The sequence below is a fragment of the Prionailurus bengalensis genome, chromosome D3 (assembly GCF_016509475.1).
Source record: "Prionailurus bengalensis isolate Pbe53 chromosome D3, Fcat_Pben_1.1_paternal_pri, whole genome shotgun sequence".
In the NCBI taxonomy this organism is placed as follows: Eukaryota; Metazoa; Chordata; class Mammalia; order Carnivora; family Felidae; genus Prionailurus; species Prionailurus bengalensis.
Window position 1 is genome coordinate 90602014 of NC_057356.1, and position 19959 is coordinate 90621972.

A 19959-nucleotide genomic window follows, 5' to 3' on the forward strand; every position below is an offset into this window, starting at 1 on the left:
GAGAGTGGCCGGGCAGCCCCAGTGGGGATGGGGCGCGGTCGCCCCCCCCCATCCCGCCTCCCCTCTCCGCAAGCCCTGCAGCTGGGACGGAGAGCAAGCTGTCGCCAGGCCAGAACAGGAGCCAGCCCGTCCCACTGTGTCCCTCATTTCAAAGCCTCAGCATGGAGGGCCCGGTGGCCCTGGCGGGAAGAGTCTCTGGGAAGAGGAGTTTTGATTGCTGACTTTTTTATTTTTCACAGTACCAGCAACTGCAGGGGACATTTGCCTGAGGCGACCGGCCATTCACTTCATTTGTGTTTCTTCTTTTTCATTCCCGTCCCTGTCCGTGGCACGGTGCGTCCGAATCGCGGGCCGCCAGCGGTAAGAAAATGCCCACAGCCTCCCGATTCCTCGGGACCATTTCTCACCGAGCTCAGGCAGCCTCGCTGGGGAGAGTGCAGTGTCTAGAAAGAAGCAAGAACAGATTTTAGTGAGGAATACCAGCATTGGAGTGGGGACAAAAGAATGGACGCGGTGAACAGATGGGAGGGTGTTTAGCGAAGACTCATGATCTATGTGAACAGTGCAGGCTGGGACCTCCCTTCTTTTTGTTTTTGATGCATCAGGGTATGATATGATAGGATATGACAGAACGTGTCAAAAATTTAGGGGAAAATAAAACCCTGGGCTTTTTTTTGAAACATCAAACTATTGCTATCAATAGGAACAGCAACTGTTCAAAAATTTGTTTCAGAACTGCCAAGAAGTGAGCGTTCGTGGAAAAAAAAAGTATTTTTCCCTGCTGTTTGCAAGGTGGACACAAATGAAAACAGTAGGAGGTTGACAACTTGGCACATGTCTAATAAATCTGAGGCATAAAAAGTCAACAATTCACCGTTCAAGAAAGCATTACCGGAATAAAAAGTGCTACGCGGAGAAAGAATAACCATTAAAAAATAGATTTTCTGAATTCAGTAAGTAATTTAGCCCTCAGAGCGCCGGTCTTCAAAACAAGGAAGCTTTTTCTTTCTCCCCGTAAGAGAGAGAGGGGCAGTGCTGAGCTCAGAACGGAGTGCCCTGCTGCATCTGAAATGAACCAGGTGAAAAGGCAGCTCCCAGAGAGCAGATGTTAGGGGCTCAGAGGGCTGGTGACAGGGGTCAGAGAGCGGGGACTTCCAGATCCAGGCTGCTCAGCGGCTCCGCGCAGGAGCGGGCTTAATTTGACAAGTTGGTCCAGTTATAGGGAATTCACGGATCGCGGTCCGTGCCAAGCAGATTTGGCCACCAACAGCACGTCTGCGGCTGGCCAAGAGGACGGCAGGTGGGCGACCGTCCCTGCTCTCCCCGCGCTAATGCCACCGACAGAGAGGCAGAGCCCCGGCGACAGCACGGGGAGCCCGGCCGGAGAAGCCGAGGGCTTCAGAGGTGGGACGAAAGAAGGAATCGCGGGCCTCGTATCACAACAGGGATGGTTTTTGTTCTCACCGTTTTCTGTTCAAGCTCCTAAGTCTTTTTTGCCACCACGATGAGTGTGGTGGGGAGGAAGATTTTAAACGAATGTGAAAACTGTTGGTAATTCTCATGCAAGTCTCATGTAAACAAAAATAGCAGCATTAAAGTTATGAATCCTAATGTGTGGCACGGAGCTAAAATCTGTATCTTTTTGAATTAGAGGAATATAGATATACAGCACTGAGTAGCGTCTCTGTGCAGTTCAGGAAACTGACACAGTCTCTCCAATTTATAGGGAAATTGACATAATTTTGCAAAAATGCAAAACCATTTGTGAACTGGGTTTTGCATAATGGGATTAATTTGGTTGACTGTCATATCCACTATGCTGCAAAATGCAAGTTAATCACAACATCATTTTGAGTTTTTTTAAGGGAGGAAAGAGAAAGGAAGAAAGGAAAGGCATTTTTCCCCCCTCATCCGACTATCTTTTCATTAAGAGAAAATACCCATTCTTCTAGTCTGCACCTTAGGTAGCTTCAGGAAATAATGCTAGATGAATTTTGCAGTGGACGCCTCCATGAACTGAGCCGAATTGGCCTACCTCCAACGAGAAAAATTAACAGCTTTCATAGAAGCATGAAAAATTGCTTCCAAGGAAAGTCCGTCCTGTATGCTTCCGTGTGTGTGTGCGTCTGCTCAGAGCTACACTGCACAATAGGGCTGAGGCCGTATCACACACATTTTGTCGCCACGCTCAGTTCCGTAGCGTCATTACTGTGAACCCTCTTTCCATCTACAGACAAGATCTAGATGATTCAGGAAGGTACCAATTGTATCCAAGAAGGTACGATACGTGACTACGCTCGTCAGAAAAGCTAGGTTAAACCATGGCAACAAATAACCCAGAGTCTCCATGGCTCAACACAGGAGCTGCTGCTTCTTCTGCCTAGGTATAGGGCAGTGGGGGGAGGTCTTCTCACGGGGGTGCCATAGCCCCCCCCCCCCCACTGATAGTACTTTATCTAGACACAGGCTCTGTTGAGTGCCCAGTCAGGACAAAGGGAGCAGGGGAGCCCAGTGAGTTCCCCGGCCCTCAGTTTCTGCCTGGGAGAGACACTTTCACCACTGCCCGCATTTCCTTGCCCAAAGCAAGTCCTGTGGTGGCACCTACCTTCAGGGCAGCAGGGAGGACCAGATCTGTCCACGCGTCACAAAGGCCACAGTCATGTGTGGAATTTGTCTGTATCTCTCCACCGCTGTGAGGACTGGCCGTGAATCTGCCCAGCATGTCTCCTCTAGATGGTGGGAACCAGTGTGATGGAGAAGGGTCTCCTCCCTGCAGGGAAGGACTCGGCACAGGTGTCATTTAGCCTCGAATCAACTCAACCCAACAAGGACCAAGAGCCCACCCCAGGCCGGACACCGGAGAGGGGACGGTGACGAGGAAGACCTTCCTCTTGTCTGAAGGGAAGGACAGAATGAGCTCCTTAGGGCAAAGCAAAGTATCCTAAGTAGCACGACTGACAAGCACAAGATGGGGCGCCTGGGTGGCTCAGTCGGTTAAGCGTCCGACTTCGGCTCAGGTCATGATCTCGCGATCCGTGAGTTCGAGCCCCGCGTCGGGCTCTGTGCTGACGGCTCGGAGCCTGGAGCCTGCTTTGGGTTCTGTGTCTCCCTCTCTCTCTGCCCCTCCCCCCCAAAAAAATTAAAATTAAAAATTTTAAAACTTTAAAAAAAAAAAAGAAAGAAAACCACGAGAGCATCCGAGTGTGATGTGTAGGGAGCAAAACTCAGGAAGGCTTCCCAGGAAGAGACATTTCTACCAAGTCCTGAAGGGCCCAACAGGTGGGAGAAGGGAGGGGACAGCAAGGAACAGAGGCGTGTGTGGGAGACCGCGAGGGCTCCGGTTTGGGAAGAGCTGAGGTTGGCGGAGGGAATCGGTGCTCAGTGGTGGGTGTCCCGGCAGGTGGAACCCGGGCATTTACACTTGCTTTGGCAGCTCCGGGCAAGAACGGCTCCCGTGTCTCCCTGTTGGCGTCCCGGGTCCGGAGGCTCGTGTATGGGATGCTTGTGCCAGTGTCACACTCTCAAGAAGACAACGCCCTCCGGGGTCTCAGGTCCCCCTTCCGAAGCGTGTTGGCCGGGCCACCTGGACGGTGACACCTGACCTCCCTTGGCCTGTTTTCTTGTCTCTGTGGGTTTCACGTCTACGCGGTATGGTTGTTCAGAGAGCTTGAACGGATGATGTCTGAAGGACCCAGCACGAGATGCTTGCCCTTGAGAAGCTGTGGTTGCTGGTAAGAGTTTATTGTTAGTTCGGTTTTAAGGAGAGAAACTGCTGATTAACTACTTGGACCCCTATGGGGGCTGCTCAGCTGATAACAATTCCCCTGGTGGCCCGAGTGTCCCGTTCCCCTGCCCCTCCAGCTGTGGCTGATTTACCCACAGGTAGAGACACCTCACCGCGCACCAGAAGGCTCTGTTGCCGAGACTGTGAGACTTGGACGAGAGACCCATGGAGCCACATCACCGCACGCTGTGCCCCAGGGAGCTGTTAGAGGTCGAGGCTCAGCTGTGGGGCTGGGCCCCGGGTTCCGCGGACCACCCCAAAGTCCTCTCGGCAGATCCCACTGTGCGGTCAGGACTGCCAGAGTGGCCGTCACAGCTGGCGTCCCAAGTAGCCTTGGCCAACAAAACAGGCTTCTGAGGTAAAGGACTCCTGTTCCTCTAAAGGACTTCCAAGTAAGATTGGCTCGTGATCGATTTGGTTCCTTTGATTCGAACAATCGTCACTGGTCAGTGGGTGGCACAGGGCAGGCTCCCGTGGGAGCGGTCCCTGGGTGTCTGAGTGAGCGGGGGCGGGGGGGGGGGCAGCCTGGGCAGAGAAGCTCCACAGGGCAGGGGTGCAAACAGCGCCCACACTGCATGAGCATCTCCAGGCGTGGGTGCTCTGACTCCGAGGGTTTGTCCTGCCACTATGCCCGCGTAGACCCGCCTGGATTCTGCTTTGCAGGGAAGCCCCCAGGTGTGGTGATGAGCTCTGGTTCAGAGAGGGTGACAAACTGGCCTCCAGCCCCAGTGTCAGGCCTGTCTTATTTCCCTGGGGCTGGAGGTGGGGAGAGGAAGGGGGAGCTAGCTTTATCGGTGCCCACTATGTGCCACATGCTGATTCACCTACTTCTAAGCTCGGCCACCTACATCTGACTCAATGGGCAGTGGTCTCAGTGTGTCCCCAGACACAGGTGGAGGGGAAACGAAGCCCCTCGCTTGTGGTCACCGGCTAGAAGGGATAGATGGAAACTGATTGCCAGTCCTAGCCTCTAGGACGCTAATGGTCTGAGCACTGGGCAGGTACTTCTCAAGGGATTAAGGAGGAAAGAAAAATAAAGGTAAGAGAGAGGCAGACAAAAGGGAGAAGTGAGCACTCCCCACTCCCCCCCCCCCCACACCAAACAACGAAAAGAATCAGCCTCTCAAAAGTTCTTTCAAACATTTAGCCCCCTGCATCTTGGTAAAGTTCCACACTGTTTCTGGAGCACGGAGGGGCACCCTGTATCCATACGCTTGATGTAAAGGTGCTAATCTCAAGACTAGGAAGCCACCAGCTATTGACCAAATATAAAAGTAGAAACAGCTTGACAGACAGACAAAGCTTTAAAAACACTGAGGCCTGGGTCCTCCTCCAAGAGATGCTGGCAACCGATCTTGGTGGCATCCTAAATGCGCAGAGGTTTGAAAGCTGCCCAGCCCTGTAGCGGTGAGCACACCCCGCATCCAGAGTGTGGTTGCTAATACCCTTCTCTGATAAAAAGAACCAGGGGTCTGTGGAGAAAGGGTCGGTTCCAGAATGGGGGCAAGGAATGTGAGACGGGCGCATCTTGTGGTGCCAGAAAGTAAGGAGGTGCTGAAAAACAAAACCAGACCGATAGTGCCACCGTGATGGGGACATGTCAGGAGGACACGGGAGCAATGGAAGGGACCTCCATTGGCTAACACGTTTGAGCAAATACACGAACGAGGCAGTGTCGGAATATAACTCCAAGTCTACACCGAGTCTATCCTGCCATAAATAAGTGGTTGACTAAAGAAATGAAGACAGAGGAGAAACTGCTCTGTAGAATTTCACATGATTTGTGTGGAACTTCCACGCCAGAGGAGGTGGAACAGAGTTCTCTGCTCCTGGAGCATGCTGGGCTGCTCACAGGGCCTTCCTGCCCCCAAGTACAGCATATGGACAGGGGGAAAGGGCAACCTTCCACGGGGGGGCCCTGACAGACACTGCCTTGGCCACGTGATCACATTTGACATCAACAATAAGAAGTGCCCTGACAGCATGCACCCTCCATGGGATTTCTGGGACCTTCCTCTCCTAGACCCACAAATGCAGTCTGTGTTAGCCCGTTCTCTGCTCTCACAAAGTACCATGAGTTTGATGGCTTGTAAACAGTAAGCAAGGAGTCCTCACAGCCCTGGAGCTTGGAAATCCAAGATCAGGGTGCCCACGTGGTCCAGCGAGGGCCCTCTTCTGGTTTGCAGACTGCTGACCTCTCGCCGTGTCCTCACCTGGTGGGTAAAGGAGCTAGCAGCCTCTGCGGCTTTTTCTCACAAGGGCACCCATCCCGTTCACGAGGGATCGACCCTCCTTATCTGATCACCCCCAGAGGGCCCACCTCCAAATAAAACCACCCTGGGGATGAGATGACAAAATGCGAGTTTGGGAGAGACATGGGTATGTCTATAACATTACCCATAAGAAAACCATCCAACTCAATCTGAGAGACAACTCAAATTGAGAGACACTACAAAATACACAACCAACCTTCCTCAAAACCGGCAAGGTCATTAATCTCAGCGAAACCTGAGAGGCTCAGCCAAGAGGAGCCTAAGGAGACCTGATAACTGAAGTAATGTGCTGTCCTGGACGCAATCCTGGAACAGAAGAAGGTGAAAGCTCAGGAGATCTGAATAATACATAGACTTCGGTTCATACTAATGCATCGACATTGGTTCGTTAATTGCGACCGACGTACCATCGTAATAGACAAGGCTACTAACCGGGAAACTGGGTGTGTGGCATGTGGGGGCACTATATTGTCTTTGTAATTTTTCTAATTATTCTAAAATTCTAATTAGAATTTTAGAATAAGAATAGTCCAATTATTCTAAAATTAAAAGTTTACTGGGGAAAAAAATGCCACTCCCAGGGGATTTCACTGGACAGTTGGGGGGGAGGGGCGCTGCTTGGGACCCTGTGTGCGTGGCTCTGCCATAATGGGAAAGTACTGACATCACCGGGCCCCTTTGCTATGCGTTTCTTACCCAGGATAGGAAGTGATCCATAGGGGAGGCGTGGGGGTCTGTCTGAGGACACCGGACAAAGGAGACCCGTCCCGTCACTCTGGTTCAGCCCCCCCGTCCTGCATCGCACTCTGTGGGCCCCCAGGTAAGGTTTCCTTTACCCGGCAGGGTCCCTGTGCCGGAAACATGGAAACCAATCCCTCTCTGCACTTCTGTGCTGACACAAGAACAGACATTGCAAATGGATATTCGTGCTCCTGAGAGGCTGTGTGAACGCAGTTGAAACTCCGGGCTCTGTGCCTCTGTTCCCACTACATACATGGTGATGGGCTCCTGAAGCCAGTCGGTCACCCTGGGGAGGTGGGGAGCTGCACGGGGCTGCTCCAGGCCGTGACAGGGGGGCGCGGAGGCCCCCAGGAAGTTTTCCATCCTCTTCCTAACCCTTAGCCTCCTCCCCCCCAGATGTCCCTTGGCCATGGAGGGGGCCTAGTGGCCACCTCCCTGAGGACCAACATGGGCCTAGGAAAGGACGTCCTTGTCCAAGCTGAGCCAGCCCCCGGGGCCAGGGTTTGGCCTCCAAGTGGTCTTTGAAGATAATCTGCCGGGTGGCTGGTGAGCCATCAGCAGGGGGCCAGGCCGACCCTTCTCCTCCACAGGGTATCCCAAGGGGCGCCCTCAGGAAGGGACAGACGCCTCGGGCCCCTGACCCGGCATCCGCCTCCCACCCCCACCGAGATGGGAAACTTGCGTGGCGGACCCACAGACTTGTTGCTAGGAAACCGCAGGAGCAACCTTTGTGATCTCACATATGCTTAACACAATAATAAATAATGGTTAACACGATAATAAATAAACAAATAACAATAATTATAACACGCCCCAAGCCTGTTGTTTCTCCAAAATTAATTTATGATGAATTACGGCTCAAATTCCTTGGAACACGAGCAAGGGGAGAGGAGAAGAACTTCTTTTATTCGCCATCAGGCACAGAAGGGGGTGAGAAACGGCCTCTCCCTGACCAAGCTCTTCCCGGGCCTCTGGGGACCCACGGGAGGCACCCAGAAGGGGCTCTCCTCCTTGCCTGTGCCCCTCGCACCTCCTCTCCCCTGCCTGCTACAGTTAAGTTTTTTAGATACTTTACTTGCATTTCTAATTCAGTTATTCCTCTGAAATTTATTCAAAGGATTTATGCTTATGAAATTATAATATAATGCTGCCTATATGCCAATGAGCTGCAGGCAAAGAAAATAATTTTCTTCAATTTACAGTTATGAGGCTGGAGGAAAATGATGCTTTCTTATCACCTCTTTCTCTCTGTGTGTCTTGGCATTTTTTTAAGTCTTCAGAAGGCAGGAGCTGATGATGAATCCTTAAGCAGATCACACTGATAATTGTATTTCAGAGATGGCAGCTCCGTGAACGCTGTCCACCGCCCGTCGCCAGTCACTGGAGGTACCGGTGTCACCCGCTCCTTGTCTCAGAAACTCAGCCTCGGTGTCGCCAGCTCGCCGGGGATGTTGTTAGATGGTCCGAGAGGATTATTAGATGGAAGGGAAATTTACGGATGACACTTGGTAACAATTAATCAGGAGCTGTTGATAAAGTTAAGTTGGTTCTCTTATCCCTACCCCCTCCCCGAGCTATAGACGTTGCGTCTATATGTCTAGGTATAGACATCTAATCGTAATAATATGCAGGCCTTGTTCCGATTGTCAAATGCCTCATTTTGTCACTCTGTTTGATTAATGGACCCTTTGGAGTCCCCAAAAAGTCCTCGTAATACAAATAAAAAGAATCATAAATATTGAATAAGCTCACAGCACAGTTAACCTTGACTACATTTTGGGACATTCTTGGAGAAAGTTTGCTATACGGAAAATAAATTGCTGTGGGGATTAAAAAAATATGCGCCCTCACACCAAATTGGAGATTTTGGACAATGTCACCCCTCTCACCTTGTCACTCTTATTAATCTGGTGTGATTAATTAGTTTAGTTAGCTTTACATTCAGGCCAGCAAAGGGCCGGACGGCTGGCGTGCTAGCATACTAGGGGCCCCGTGCCCCGTCTGCCAAAGGGATTCGGGGGTGAGGAGGGGCTAATGGGGACAGCGCTGTAACCCCACGCGGCACAAAAACGGGGGATGTGCACGGGCCGTTTCGGACGTCATTTATGGGCAAGAGCCTGGAGGGGGGCTGGGGACTCTCAGCTGCTTTGGCAAAGGCCTTCTCTCCGTGGGTGGGTTCTCATCATGGAAACGCTCGGTTCTCTCAGACCCAAGTCTGCCCTCAGTAGCCGGGGCCCTTTGAGACGCCCCCTTACATACAGATCGCAGACGGGACCGGTCAGTTGACCCGGAACACCGGTCCCAGCTAGGCCGTAATGACCTGCTGATTTCCTTCAGCCCCTAGCCTGTGGCGAAGGGCTGGGTGGAGACTGAGGCCCGGACCTCCTTCTGCAGTGTGGTTGGTGCGTGCCCGTGGGCACAGATTTGACCGCCCGGCTCTCGGTTTGCTCACCTGTGGACTGGGCATTCCCACCTCGTAGGATGGTTATAAGGATGAAACGAAACAAAGGAAAAAAATGTGGCACACTGCCCAGCATATAAACAATACTCTGGGGGCACCTGGGTGGGCCAGTCAGTTAAGCGCCTGACTCTTGATTTCGGCTCAGGTCATGATCTCACGGTATTCCTGGGTTCGAGCCCCGCTTCGGGCTCTGTGCACCGACCTCATGGAGCCTGCTTGGGATTCTCTCTCTCTCCTTCTCTCTCTGCGCCTCCCCTGCTCACGCTCTCTTTGTCTCTCTCAAAGTCAATACATAAACTTCAAAAAAAAAAAAAAAACAGCCTCTGTAGTGGGTAGAATTGTGCCCCCCCCCCCCCCCCCAGAAGAGGTATTGATGTCTTAACCCCTGGTACCTGTGGGTGTGACCTTCTCAGGTGGGGCTGATGTAATTGGGTTGGAACCAGGTCACAATGGAGCAGCGTGGGTCCTCATCCAATGACAGGTGTCCTTGTAAGGAGACAGAAATGTGGACGCAGACACCCAGGAGAAGCCACGTGACCACAGAGGCAGAGATAGGAGTGATGGATCTCTGAGGCATCCAGGGGCCTCCAGAAGCTGGAAGAGGAGAGGAAAGATCCCCCCGCCCCGCCCCCAGAGCCTTCAGAGGGAGCGCGGCCCTGCTCACACCTTGATTCTGGGCTTCCTGCCTCCAGGACTGAGAGACTATGTTTCTGTTGTTTCGGCCCCGTTTTCGGTGCTCTCGTCCTGCAGCCCCGGGAAACTGATCCACGCTGTCGATGGCAACCGTGATTTGGTCTGTGGGGAACAAGAGCAGCAGGGCTGAGGACTCGGCCTGGTCTGCGTGGGGCTGGTTTCTCCCGTCCGCGCTTCCCCAGGCAGAGTCAGGGTCACGCCGGCAGCCTCCCGCCGCTGACGGGGCTGCGGTGGAGGCCCGCAGGCCCGCAGCCCTACCTGCCGGGTGAGGGACTGCATCGGGGTACCCTGGCGCTCCTGAGGGCCAGCTCTCGGTCAGTCGTCCTAACCCAGACCCCGCGGAAGTGCTGCAGAGGCAACGCGACCCGTGATTCGGGGGACAGGGATTCATTCCGGTGTATCGGTTTATGTGGCCTTTTCTCAAGTTCCATTGTTATTTTTAGATACAGGCAAAATTCAAAAGAACTCAGCTACCCTAATACGCGCCAGGAAATTATCTGCTGAAACTTAAGGCGCCTCACGTTAGGTACCAAATATATAACGGAGAAGTTGGAAGTGAATGCAATTTTGTATGTGGAGACTTGTTTTCCTGTTGACGTTTCGGGATAAATCCAAGAACTTATTTCCTCCTAAGTGAAAACGTTGGCCCCCGTCACACTGAAAATGACACTTGCCTCTTCCTCTTTCTCCCGGCGTCGTGGGCCTGACGTGCTCCGGAGGTGACACAGCCCTTCCAGGCCCCGGCTGTGCCCCCGCACGTCCGAAAGGCCATCACACACGGCGAGTTTCTGCAAACGCCGAGTGGACTCTGGTCCGAGGGAAGAGGGTGGCTGGGAGGTCCTGAGAGCGGGCTCTCCGAGTGGGGCGGGCGGAAGGTTCAGGGTGCGGGCTCGTCAGAATCCCCTCCGTGGGGAGCTCCGACTTTGGATCTCCGGCTCAGGTCACGACCTCGTGGTTCGTGAGTTCAAGCCCCGTGTCGGGCTCCACGCTAACAGCAGAGCCTGCTTGGGATCCTCTCTCTCTCCGTCCCTCTCTCTCTCTCAAAGTAAGTAAATAAACTTAAAAGGCAAAGAAAGGGAGTGGTTCAGGGAGCACGCTGATCCGGGCGGGGAAGGTCAGGGCTGGGGAGCATCATAGGACTTGGAGCCAGGCCGGGAGGGAATCTGGCCGTGCAGCCGGCGGAGTCAGAAGTCAGGGCGCAGCGGGCAGGGAGACAAGAGACGGAGAGCAGTGGGGACTCTCGGCACAGATGACTTTTCCGTGAAGCCACCCCCGAGGAAAGGGACACGGAGGCCACAGGCCACGAGTCACAGGTGTAACCGCCCGGGTGTGCCTCTCCCGGCGCCTTCCTGCTCAAGGCTACCTGCCTTCTCCTCCCTGCGTTCCTGTGCCTGTGCGGTGACCCTGGGGGGTGCATAGTGACCGTGAATGTTTGCTCGGATGAATGACTCAATGAGCAGCAGGACTGGGCACATTTTTGGGCTGGGAGGGGAGAGCCAGGGGCAAGTGAGGGAGGGACACCTACGAATGAGGTCCTTCCTGCAGGAGAGGGGGGCCCAGACCCCACTGTGTGTAGCCACGGAACCCTGGTGTCGGGGTGGTTCCTCCCAGACGCTCCTGCCACTTTCGGGGTGCAGAGAAGGTGAGGTTTTCTGAGAAGGAGGGAGGAGTCGGTGGGAAGAAGGTGGCAGAGGCAGTGAAGTTCCGAAGGCTGAACCTGGCAGGGAGGAAGCGGGGGCCTGCCCGGCAGCCGGGGATGGAAGAGTGGGGGGCTGGCCGAGCAGGGGGCAGAACAGTGAGTCAGGGGGGCAGCAGAGGGGGTAATGAGCACCCTTAAAGCCCGGACCCTGGTGCTCCGGCCTCATGGACATCGCGTGGGCAGAAAAGGGGCGGCGGGACCTAGTCTCGCCCGTGATGGGGAGTTTTTCTTGGGAGGCGAAGATTTTAGGTGAATCTGCGACGTGGGTCTTAGCGATCTCGGGTGGAGATGATTGTTCCGGTATCCCAGGGGGCTGAGACGTTTCGTCTTCCCCAAAGGCAGGCACTGGTTTGGGAGGGAGTCCAGAAGTGCAGCTGAGCACACTGATTGCTCACTTCGTGATTTTCTGAAAAGATCTCAAGCGGCACACGAGCACCTATTTGAAAGATGCTCACATTTGGGTCTCCGTCCATATTCATTAGGGTAGCGGTATCTCTTGGGACAGACGAGCCCAACCTCGTGCGGCCTTAGCACAGATTGTTTTGTCACGCTGGGGGCAAGAAAGGGGCATCGCTGGTCGGTGCCTCACCCGGGCCGCTCTGGGTCTGAGGTTCCAGGCTCTCTGACGGGCAGTGAGCCTGGGCACTGGCTGAGAGGGAGCCCCGCAGGTGCAGGGTTTTCATCAGCCTGGCCTGGAAGTGTCCACAGGGCTCCCGCGTCCAAGTGACTGGCCCAAAGGGCCCCGGGGCCCTGAGTAACCACAGGGGCCGGAGACTGTAGTCCAACTGTGTCTCTAACTACAGGAGGAGACAGGGTCGGTGGACTTGCCACGTGGACTTTCTGCTCCCCCCCCCCCCCCCCGGGGCTAGAGTAAGGGGAATAACAGGTGTTTCTGACACTGGAGCCTATGAGCTGGTTGCTTGAATCTATGGATTGATCCAGCGAAAAATTTGTGCCGAAACCTCATGAATTGCTCAAATGTAAACCTGTACGCAGCTAACAGGCCCCAAACAAAGGTGGTCCGTGGCCGTAAATAAAGGAAGAAATGTTGTTCATTTCTTGCCAGCATGGATGGTTCTTCCGTACCTAAATCCGGGATTTTTAAACTTTTCCGTCCAGAACTAACTTCCAGCCCATCTGTGGTCGCATGTTGTGAATGCACATTACGCTGTCTTTGCCCTTTTAATTTTTTTTTTCAACGTTTATTTATTTTTGGGACAGAGAGAGACAGAGCATGAACGGGGGAGGGGCAGAGAGAGAGGGAGACATAGAATCTCGGAAACAGGCTCCAGGCTCCGAGCCATCAGCCCAGAGCCTGACTCGGGGCTCGAACTCACGGACCGCGAGATCGTGACCTGGCTGAAGTCGGACGCTTAACCGACTGCGCCACCCAGGCGCCCCTCTCTTTGCCCTTTTATGTTCCTGAAACAAACACTGGGTCTTTCGGATGTATTCTTCACTGGTAAGAGAGGGCGATACTCTGGCTGATATTCCGAGGGTGACATTTTCATGTCTAACGTGTCACTTCCTTCTTTTCGAGGTGAGTGCCTCTCCATCTGTGTGAGGCACCCCCAGGTGCGAGGGGGGTTCTGCTTTCACAGAGTCTCAAGTCATCATCTGGAACGTGGTTGGGGCTTTAGGTGCCGGCAAAGGAGGCTGGGGGTTTTCAGAGTTACCCCCAAATAAAGTGCTAAAGTCGTGCTGACGGTCTTACGCGCACGCGGGGGGGGATGGTCTCTTGGAGGGAACAGGGTCAGTGCTCAGTGGCAGACGCATGGCCCCTCAGAGAATTTGCGGTCCCCCAAAAGACTCTCCCCTCTAGCAGGGGATGGCTCCACCCCTCATTATGGGTGCCACGCGGGACTGTAAAAAGACTTGAAGCCCTGTCAAATGCCTTTATTAAAGTGGGAGTGGTTAAATGGTTATCTTTTTATAAAACACACATGATTATTACAGAAGATTTAGAAAATGCAGAAAAGCATACAAAGCAGCTGTATATTTCTGCTGCTGCTGTTGAGAGAGAACCACTGTTAGCATTTTAGACAATTTCCTTTCAGGCTTTTTTCAGTGCATACGTGATTTACAAAAATCAGCCTCATGCTGTATATGCACTGCTTTATAACTTGATAGTTTTCATCCAATGGTAGATACATCATGACATTTCTTTAATGATTTATAATGGATATATTACATACCCTTACGGATACCTACTATAATTTCTCCACTATGGACTGAAGGTGGTAATACGCAAATATTCATGCCTGTCTCTGACTATTTCTCTTGGATAGATTTTTAAAAAAGCATTTACGTCTTGAAGGCTATAAGTGTGGTGTGTAGTGTAACATTGTTCGTTACCTACTGCCCAACTGCCTGCAGGATCTTGTATCCCGCCCCCTGCCCCCACTCCAATGGTCAGAGAAATGTCTTTAATGAAGTCAAAGGCTCCATCCAATTGGCCAGTCTAGGGTCAGATATCATGTTCTCTGTTCTCCATGCATGGCACAAAACAGATACTCGATAAATGTCTGTTGAACGAACGGACAGGTCAATGACGGATGGGTAAGCCCCTCTGTTGTCTCCGCTTAGCCCACCTCTGCGGGTTTTCCAATATGGCAGAACTTCAAACGGACACCAGCGATGTCGCACAGCAGTGACTGCAGGAGTCGCCATCCACCGGGTGCCTTCTAAGGACCCCGTGCTTTACGTATGTATAGCTGATCCTCACTATTTGCAGATTCCATATTTGTGAATTTTCCTTCTCACTAAAATGTATTTGTAACCCCCAAATCAACACCCATGGTGCTTCCACGTCACCCGTGGGTATGTGCGGAGCACCAAAAAACGTGACGCACACGTTCCCAGGTCCAACAGGGCAACACTCTGCCTCTTGTTTCAGCTCTCCTACGGTAAACACCTGTCCTTTTCATGGTCTACTTGGTACCATGCTGTTCATTGCTATGCTTTTTGTTGATGACTTTGCAGTTCAAAATGACGCCCAAGTATGGTGCTAAAGACTGACGTGCCTCATGGAGAAAATAGGTATATTAGGTAAGCTGCATTCAGGCCTGAGTTATGCCACTGCTGGCCACGGGTTCAGTGTACATGAATCCACAGTAAATATTAAATAAGGTGTTTTTGAGCAGAAACACATAAAATAAGGTTCTGTATACATTGGTTGAGGCAGGTTGTGGCCAGGGGCTTGGGGGAACCTAGTCTTGTGCTTCCCCCTAAGAGCGATTGTCCAGCATTTACTAATTCCATGTTCACGTGACTTCGTAGAGTGTGACTCTCTTGAACAATGAGAACGGACTGTGGTTCCTTGTCCTTGGAATGACACCGTGGGCACTGTCCCCGTTTCACAGAGATGATGTCTAATGATCAGCACTGGATAAGAGAGTCCGATTCTGAACCCCCCCTCCATGGGACCCCAAAGCCGTCCATTTTCCAATGCACCCACCACTGATTCCAGCCAGAATCGTGGTGCTCTAAGCTTGCTGTCGTGCTTCTCTGCTCTCCTTTCTTTGGCCTGTCCTACATTTGGAGCTTCTCCAGGAGGCCGGCACAGACCGTCACACCAGGCCTCCATCCCACGCATGGGATGGCTTCCCCGGAGGACAGCAGCCTGATATTCTGGAGTCAGGATCCAGTTAGCTCCACCGATTCTGTCTCCACTTCAGTGTCTCTGAAATGGGGAAGCAAGTTGCCATCAATGACACAGTGCCACAGGCCATTGGAGACGTGCGGTCGTGGTTCACGTGTGCTTGAACTCAGGTGGTTTTCCTGGCGGGATGACTGGACCACATCAAACCCCCAATGTTAGTCAAAAACAATGAAGTCAAAAACTATTCCTTCTGGGAAGGAATGCGTTGTAACTATGAAAATCTTTTCTTGACATCTGATAAGATCAAGTAAACTCGGAGGATGTTCATTGTTGGGAGAAATTTCTGGAGTCAGCACTGGTTATAATTTCTATCTCTTTGACCCTCTGTGATACATCTTGGACAATTTCCTGACTCTTTTCCAATTCATGAATTCTCTCTTCAGGTATATCTAATTGATAATTAAACCATTACTTAAATTGTTATTTTCAGTTCTTTTTTTTTTACTTCCTAAGATTATATCCATTCTTTTTCAAATATTCAAGGTTGTTTTGATATTTTTCCTGAAGTTCATTTCTTTTTTTTTAACTTTTTTTAATGTTTATTCATTTTTGAGAGACAGAGACAGAGCAAGAGTGGGAGAGGGGCAGAGAGAGGGAGACACAGAATCTGAAGCAGACTCCAGACTCTCAGCTGTCAGCACAGAGCCCGATCAATGCAGGGGCTCGAACTCATGACTCGAGATTATGACCTGAGCCAAAATCGGATGCTTACCCAACTGAGCCACCCAGGATCCCCTCCTGAAGTTCATTTCTTAAAGGTAGTAAGCATTGTTGTTTTATAATCCATACCTGTTAATTCCTGAAGTCTTTTTACGTGTCTGTGTTCCTTCGCTTCTGCTATTTCTGGCTCATGGCTCGGGATTTCTTCTTCTTCTTAAATATTTCTTTAAAAATTTTTTTTAAATGTTTATTTTTGAGAGACATAGAGACAGAGCATAAGCGGGGGAGGGGCAGAGAGAGAGGGACACAGAATCCGAAGCAGGCTCCAGGCTCCGAGCGGTCAGCACAGAGCCCGACGCGGGGCTCGAACTCACGAGCCGTGAGATCGTGACCAACCAGATCTTTGCTCTTTGGACCAACCAGATCACGTTGGGCACTGAGGCTTGTCACCTCGGATGGCCCTGGGCTTTATCTTTAGTCCCAAGCACTTTGAAAAGCTGTGGTAACTAAATAAAGTTCAAGGGCCCCATCGTTAGCGGGTTTTCCTCTTTTCCACGGTAGATGTGGCTTTGGTGCCCCACCTCCCTCTGTGTTTCTACTTCCTCTCGGACTTTGGCCTAATAATTTCTATTTTCTTGCCCTTTTGTCAGATCCTCCCAATTTTTGGGATTTTTACAGTTTTGTAGAACCTTTCGGTTGTTCGTGGTGGGGACATCGGTGCCAGTGCCCTTAGTAGTGGGACCAGAAGTCCCACCTGCCTCCGATCTGTGGGTGTCCGGGAGGCCTCCTGCCGCCCAAGGATGCCAACTACTCTGCTCAGGCTCTCACTCCATTCTCTGGAAATATCCGTGCCTCTTATTTCCACCGAGCTTCACGCTCTCGTGCGACACGAAGCTGGACAGCGCCTTACCGGTCATCCAGGCTGATGGTCCTGAAGCATAAGCTCCCACCAGCACCACGTACGGATGCTCTGCTGGGCTGAAGTGTGGCTTCTGGGGTGAACCAGCTAGCCCCAAACTCGGCTTCGCCGCTTACTGTGTGACTTCGGGCAAGTTACCCAGCCTCCCTGGGCCTACCTCCTTCTTCCATAAAGGGGGGATGAAAATTAGCAACCACCTAAGATGTTTGATCTGGAATAAAAAGCTAAGGCGGTGCCTTGCCCCAGTATGAAGGGAACTGAAGCTACTATCAGCGTGATCATTCTTTTCAGAATTCCCCAAGGGGCTTCCTGAGTCCGCAGGCAGTCAGGCCCGCCCCCAGACCCCTCGGCTCTACAGAATGGGAATCCGAGTGGGGCCTTAGAGAGGATGCCCCGCTGCCTCTGTGGGAGGCTGGGACCCACATGTCACCCTGGCACCGCCCGTGAACCCCGGTCCCCTCTTTCGCCACCGGCGAGGCCAGCGTCCAGGGAGCGGGCAGAGTCTGGGTGAGCACTCGGGCCCCCGGCCCCACCCTGGCCCCGTGGGGTCCTTCCCATCCCCTCACTTGACCTCACCGAGTCCTGCGTGGAACCTCATTTCCTCGTTGCTCCCGCTCCACCAGGTGACGATGGGTCTTGAGAAGCTTAACCGCTACAGTGATCTCCGGGTAACTGGTCATGAGCTGGAACCATGCCTCTTCTGGATGACAAACCTGTCTGTGGACGTGCTTGTGACCCACGCTGGCGAGGGCTGTGCTCCCACGGCCCCCCTGCCTGCCGGGGCACCCCACACAGTGGACCACGAGAGCCACCGACGGCCACGGGTCTCGTCCGTCACCCAGTCCCCAGTGAACCACGGCACCGGACGGGCATCGCTGGGCTGGCTGTCGGGTCCTGTGCGGCCCATGGGAGCGAGGCTCAAGTGTTACAAAACCCATCCAGTATTAGCTCCCCTGGAGTTTGCAGTCGGGGGACCGAGACCACGTCTTATGGATGGTGCACCCTCGGGTTAGGACGGTGACTGGAGCACAGCTGAACGAGTTAGGGAGTGCACACAGGCACACCGGAGGGTCCCCAAGCCACCTTTCGTGGCGCCATTTCCAGCCTGAGCAGGAGCAGGTTCTGGGCCACGGGCTGGTATTGGTGTTGCCCTGCCTTTGCCTCTGGAGGGCTGGCGGTCCCCGCGGCGCCCCACATTGTGGAGCCCACGGAGGCTGAGGATGCGCCTGCACGCCCTGAGGCACCCACCCCCTCACTTACAGGGGAGAGCGGGGGGCTCGGCTCCTGGAGGGACGGCGCCAGATTGTTGAAACCCCTTGGTTTCTTACTGCCGCTCTAGGGTTGAATCCAATATAAAGTACATGTTCCTGTTCGTTGCCATTTATGTGTTAGTTATCATTAACAGCCATTATAATTTTTTCCCAGTGGCAATTACATTGATATTACTATATCTAAATCAAAGAGGACATTACAGCAATTACTGTCATAAGTTGATTGGGAACCGCCTAATTTTTTAGTGACACTATTTTCTTAGCAAGACAATTTTCCCTCGCAATAAATAATACACCAGGAGAGTTGTGCAAACAAAAAGTGCCATTCTGCACATGACTTTTATTATTATTATTTTTAACAAACAGAAAATGTACCTGCAGTTTCTCCTTCGTGTGAGAATAATGCAGTTAAGATCTGAAACCTGTTAGATGTCGAGCGCAACAGCGGATGGCACCGGATGAGATTTTCGGGCTTTCAATCTTTCTCTAAAGCAGACGAAGGAGGGAAGGAGGGGAAGAAGGAGAAGACAGGAAGACGGGGGGTCGGGGGGGAACCGGCCCTGCCGGGCCCCTCCTGTCTGCGGCAGAGCGTGAACGTCCTAGGGTCCGAGGGCCTCGGGCTGGGGTCTCCACCAGGTGGCTTGCCATCCATTTGGGGGTGGGGTGCTCCTCCCGAGGTGAGTGACAGTTCAGGCAGCCACCGCGGCCGCTCCCAGACGGCACCGGGCGCCAGGGAGCGGCCAGGGAGGGACGAGAACCTGCCTGCTGTGTCTTCCACTGGCTGCCCGGCAGGTGCCTCAGATCCTGAGCAGCCTTCCTCCCCCTGTGGGTGACGGACTGCACTTCCCCTGCGCAGCGAGTGGCTTCTGTCAGTCCTTCTAGAAGCGAGGGCTGGGGAGGGGCTGGCAGGGGCGAGGAAGGAAATCTAGACGGGAGCTTCTTCTGCAGGGTCTGGCTGGGGGGGGGGGGGGGCTCATGCTGGGCAGACACTCTGAGGATGGGGGCGGGGCCGGCACCTTTCCCTCGGGACCCCGAGACCCCCCCCCCCCCCCCCCCCCCCGCCAAGGCCCTCTGGCATGGTCATCACCCACGACTGTGTGTCCTCTTCTCCCGCCTCGGCCCCCGCTCCTACTGGAATGGGCCGAGCTCGCCTTCTGCAGTGTTTTCCATCATTCACTCCCTCTAGTTCGAAACTTCTTCCCCATCTCGATGTATACAGCTTGCAGCTTAAATGCCCCCGCCCCCCCCTTCCCCCATAAGAAACAACCCACTCTTCCCCTAGAATGCTCTCTGGAACTTTCCCCAACTTTCCAGATCAGACACCCCTGGTTTAATAATAACTCAGATATTTTCTAGCTGTGTGACATTAGGGCATTCACTAACTTCTCTGGGCATCCGTTTCATCAGTGAATGGGAGGGAAACCTCTCTCTTAGTCAGTTATGCTGAAGTAGTCATTGGGCCCCTGGTTTGCTTCCTGAAAGGCCTTGGGACGATCCTGGAGCCGGGCTGCTGTGTCCCTACCCAGCTGTGGGACCTCGGGTATGCTTCTGCTGCTCTCTGTGCCTCAGTGTCCCCATCTGTAAAACCAGGGTGATAATAATAACCCTGCGCTGCAGGGTAGTTACATAGGGGGCGCCTGGGTGGCTCAGTTGGTTAAGCGTCCGACTCTTCATTTCGGCTCCGGTCATGATCTCACAGTTCGTGAGATTGAGCCCCGCATCAGGCTCTGTGCTGACAGCGTGGAGCCTGGCTGGGATTCTGTCTCTCCCTGTCTCTCTCTCTGCCCCTCCCCAGCT

General features: G+C 53.0%; 1 long non-coding RNA gene across 1 annotated transcript; it reads right to left on the reverse strand.

The window, feature by feature from the left end:
• Window positions 1–208: 208 nt before the first annotated feature.
• On the reverse strand, window positions 209–3059 carry LOC122470068. Its single transcript, XR_006293814.1, has 2 exons — window positions 2606–3059; window positions 209–443 (listed from the first exon to the last, which is right to left on the reverse strand). It is a non-coding gene; the product is annotated as an uncharacterized LOC122470068 (long non-coding RNA).
• Window positions 3060–19959: the final 16900 nt, after the last annotated feature.